At 55.0% G+C, this 4,613-nt stretch overlaps 1 long non-coding RNA gene across 1 annotated transcript; it reads right to left on the minus strand.

The window, feature by feature from the left end:
• Nucleotides 1-2,193: 2,193 nt before the first annotated feature.
• LOC144374865 (uncharacterized) lies at nt 2,194-4,215 on the minus strand. Its single transcript, XR_013434132.1, has 3 exons — nt 3,394-4,215; nt 3,051-3,194; nt 2,194-2,875 (listed from the first exon to the last, which is right to left on the minus strand). It is a non-coding gene; the product is annotated as an uncharacterized LOC144374865 (long non-coding RNA).
• Nucleotides 4,216-4,613: the final 398 nt, after the last annotated feature.

Here is a 4,613-nt window from a genome sequence, read left to right on the forward strand (position 1 = left end):
GGATGAGGGTGAGGGGTGAGGGTAAGGGGCTGAGGGCTGAGGGTGAGGATGAGGGTCAGAGTGAGGGCGAGGGTGAGGGTGAGGATGAGGGTGGGGGTGAGGGGTGAGGGTGAGGGGTGAGAGGTGAGGGTGAGGGTGAGGGTTAGAGTGAGGGTGAGGGTGAGGGGTGAGGGTGAAGATGAGGGTGAGAGGTGAGGGTGAGTGTGAGGGTGAGGGCTGAGGGTGAGGGCTGAGGGTGAGGGTAAGGATGAGGGTGAGGGTGAGAGGTGAGGGTGAGAGGTGAGGGTGAGGGTGAGGGGTGAGTCTGAGAGTGAGGGCGAGGGTGAGGGCAAGGGTGAGGGGTGAGGGTGAGGGTGAGTGTGAAGGGTGAGGGTGAGAGTGAGGGTGAGGGTGAGGGTGAGGGGTGAGGGTCAGGGTGAGGGTGAAGGGTGAGGGTTAGAGTGAGGGTGAGGGTGCGGGGTGGGGTGAGGGGTGAGGGTGAATGTGAGGGTGAGGGGTGAGGGTGAGGGTGAGGGGTGAGTTGTGAGGGTTAGGGTGAGGGTGAGGGGTGAGGGGTGAGGGGTGAGAGGTGAGGGTGAGGGTGAGGGTGAGGGTGAGTTGTGAGGGGGAGGGTGAGGGATGAGGGTGAGGGGTGAGTGGTGAGGGTGAGGGTGAGTGGTGAGGGTGAGGGTGAAGGGTGAGGGGTGAGGGTGAGGGGTGAGGGGTGAGGGTGAGGGTCAGAGTGAGAGTGAGGGTGAGGGTGAGGGGTGAGGGTGGGGCTGGGGGTGAGGGGTCAGGGTGGCGGTGGGGGTGAGGGGTGAGGGTGAGGGGTGCAGCTCCTTCTTGGCCCAGGCTTGGTGTCTTCCTGTTTTCGTGCCAGGGCAGTGACCCAATGGGGAAAACCGGGACAGCTCCCAGGCCCCTGCAGGCGGAGGGCAGCAGCAGGTGTTGAGGCTCGTGTGGTAGCAATGGGGCTGGAGGGTGTGGTGGTGCAATGTGAGCCACTAGGAGGAAGGTGCTTCTGTTTCAAGACGTCAACACAAGCTCAGGTCAGATCCCCCAAGCAGGCTGGACCCGGCTCGGCAGGAGGCCCCTGAGCCCGCTCTGTGAGGCAAGGAGGGGAGCAGCCTGGGGCCTGGGGCTCCCAGCTGGGCATTGCCTCGGAGTCCTACCCTGCTTGGTCCCAGCCTGTGGTGGCCCTGGGAGGTGTGGAAGCTTTAGGAGGGACCAGGGACAGTTATGTATTATTTCTGATGTGTTTAAAAACTCAGCTGCTTAGTTGTTGGAGGTATAACCTGAAGAGGCACTTGGACCTCGGCCTCTTCCTCTGTCTTTGCCTCCATGCCACCATGATGTGATCAGCTTTGGAGGTGTCCCCCCAAATCTCATGTGTGAGATGGTTCAAGGGGGTTCAGAGATGAGATCATAAGATTATGAGAGGTGTGACCTCATCAGTGCATCAATCCCCTGATGGACCAATGGGTGGTAACCCTGGGGGCGGGACAGGAGCAGTACGTCCCTGGGGGCATGAGAGGTATATTTTGTCCCTGGTGAGTGGAGCCCGCTCTGCTCCCTGTTTGCCATGTCCTAAGCTGTTTTTCTCTGCCACGCCCTTCCACTCTGATGTCCTGCCACACCTGCGGCCCTGAGCAATGGGCTTAGCCATCTGTGGATGAGACCTCTGGATCTGTGATCCCCAATAAACTTTTCCTCCTCTGATTGTTCTTGTCAAATCATTTGGTTCAGCAACAAAAATTCTGACTGAAGTCTCTGCCATGATGTTCGGCCTCACCACAGACTCAGAGCCATTGGCAGGGTGACCATGGATGGAATGAAACCTATGAAACTCCCTCCGGAGTCAACGTAAATCTTTCCTCTTTTTAAGTTGATTGTCTTAGGTGTTTTGTTACAGTGACTGAGAGCTGACTCACACAGTTGTCTAATAAGATCTGTTATGTAAACTCAAGTTGCATCAGGTGATGAATTGGGGGCAGAAAGACACCTTTGCAAATGTAAATTTCCCTTGTAAAAGGGAAGTTTATTCTCTGCTTTTAGCCCAAAAGGGGAGGGCAGAGAGGTCTCCCTGTTTTGCGATTTTTTAGTTGCTTTCAGCTCAAAATAGTCCTTATGCTCCAATGGCATATAAAGGGTGGCTTGTGCTGGTCCCCTTTATGGGGATTTGCATTCCTTCCCACAGGGGAGGCAAGGCTAGAGGCCACAGTGGGAACCTGTGTGGAGGCACCGGTGAAGGGGACTGACCAGCAGCAGCCTGGGCTTCAGAGGATGCTCTGTGCTCTGAGGCTGCGTGGCCTCCTCGCTCAGGCCTGGCTGGGACGAGAGAGTCACAGCTGTCCGGCTGGGTGCTGTGGTTTGGATATGAGGCATCCCCAGAAAGCTCAGGTGAGACAACGCAGGAGTATTCAGAGGTGACATCTTTAGATTAGGAGAGCTATAGCCTAATCAATCAGTGGATCAATTCACTTGAAGGATTAATAATTTGAATGGACTAATGAATGGTGACTGTAGGCAGTTAGGGGGTGGATAGAGGAATTAGGTCCCTGGGGCAGGGCTTTGGGTTTACCTCTTGTCTCTGGCAAGCAGAGCTCGCTCTTCTTCCTGCTCTCACGAACTGGGCTGCTCCCCCGAGCTTCTGCCATCCTTGTGCCGTGCTGTTCTGCCTCACCTCGCACCCAGAGCTGTGGGGTCAGCTGACCATGGATGGAACGTCTGAACTGGGAGCCAAAGTGAACTTTTCCTCCTCCAAGTTTCTTTTCTGTTAGACGTGTTGGCCACAGTGATGTCAATGTGCCCCGAGACGTGGGCTTGGTGCTGTAGACCATCTGACCACGTGGTTCAGAAGTCTTTGAGATGGTTTGTGGGAGGAGCTTGGAAAAGTCTGGAGATGCGGGATGGAGATGACTTAGGCCACTGTAAACAGAGCTTGCAGGGACTCTGGTGAGAGCTTAGATGAGCAGAATGACAATAGACTGTGACAGTCATGGCTGGGATCACGAGGTCACAGAGGGAAGGAGGACAGGACTGGGTGTAAGACTTCAGGCTACTCACTTTACCTTCCAGCAAAGAAGCTCCTACACTTGGCCCAGGTTCTGAGACCTTATGGGAGGGTGCATTTGAAAGCGATGGACGCATCAATCTAGTGGAAGAAATTTCCAGGCAGCCCGGCACTTCGTCGGGGTGTGGGTGTAGCAGGTTCACTGCGAGAACAGGAGCAGAAAGTAGAGAGGAAGGGTCTTTAAAACTTGCGATTTGACCAGAAAAGTGTGTTTACAATGAAGGCCAAGGAAAGGGAGGTTGTTAAAGAGACTCCGTCTCCTAAAGAGACACTAAGGGCTTTGTGCAGAGACCATAAAAAAGATGGCTCAGGGCGTTTCAAGGGAATAAAAGGAGAAATACCTTTGAGAAAAGACCATGGGGACATCCTGCTGGCACAGGGGACCTTGGAAGATGTTCCACTATGTGGAGCCACTCAGGCACTGAGAGGTCACTGCAGCCGTGGTCCCAGGGAGCCTGGCTACTATTCCAGATGGTGGCAGATCTTGGACAACCGTCCACGAGGGTCCGGCTCTGCAGGAGTGCAGGGTGCTAGAGTTAGAAGGTCTTGGGGGCATCCCCCAGAGTTTCAAAGAAAGGCCTGGGAGGCCAGCAAGGGAGAGGGTGGGAGTCCCAGCAGGCGGCCCTCGAGGTGGGGATGAGATGTGAGAAGGAAGGAGCAGTGACCATGGAGACCCCCAGGGTCTAGAAGCCAGTAAAGTGGACATCTGCTAGAGGACCAGCAGACACGGAGCAGAAACAGGCCACCAGAGAGGCTGCGTGGGCTGTACAGCAAGGCCACAGACACAGAGCTCATCACGAGGTCGTGTGCCCAGGTGCTGGACGTGGAGCTGCAGGACGTGTGCCCAGCTGAATTCAGCCTTGTCCTGCACCCATGCCTTCTTTCTACAACCACACTGCTCCCTCTTGTAGTGGAATGTTCATTTGTGCCATTCTATATTATGTGACTCACTCTGATCCTTACAGGGGCTCACAAGCAGAGGTCGCCTTGAGTCTCAGGTGGCATTTTGGACTTGGCCTTTTGGGCAATGCTGGAACAAGACCATGGGGACTCCTGGAAAGGGACTAAGCGTGTTTGGCTTTGGGAGATGGACATGAGCTCCGGGGTGCCAGGGGGGGACTGTTATGGCTTAGATAGGAGGTGTCTCCTGAAACTCACGTGTGCGACATCAGGAATGTTCGGAGGGGAGGTAATCAGGTCACGAGAATCCAGCACCTAATCCATGGATCGATCCACTTGACAGATTAATAGTTTGAATGAATGGATGGAAGCTGTAGGCCAGTAAGGGTTGGCTGAGGAGTTAGGTCCCTGGGGTGTGCTTTGGGTTTCTGTTTTAGGCTGGCAATCAGAAGTCCCTGTTTCCTGGCGATCATGAACTGGGCAGCTGTCCTCCACACACCCTTCTCCCACAGAGTTCTGCCTCACCTCACACCCAGAGCAAGGGAGTCAGCTGGCCACGGACTGTGCCTCTGAATCTGGGAACCAAAATAAACTTCTCCTCCTCTAAGTTGTTCTTGTTGGGATGTTTGGTCACAGTGATGAAAACCTGGTTTAGGCACGA

Source organism: Ictidomys tridecemlineatus, unplaced genomic scaffold (assembly GCF_052094955.1).
Source record: "Ictidomys tridecemlineatus isolate mIctTri1 unplaced genomic scaffold, mIctTri1.hap1 Scaffold_910, whole genome shotgun sequence".
Classification (NCBI taxonomy): Eukaryota; Metazoa; Chordata; class Mammalia; order Rodentia; family Sciuridae; genus Ictidomys; species Ictidomys tridecemlineatus.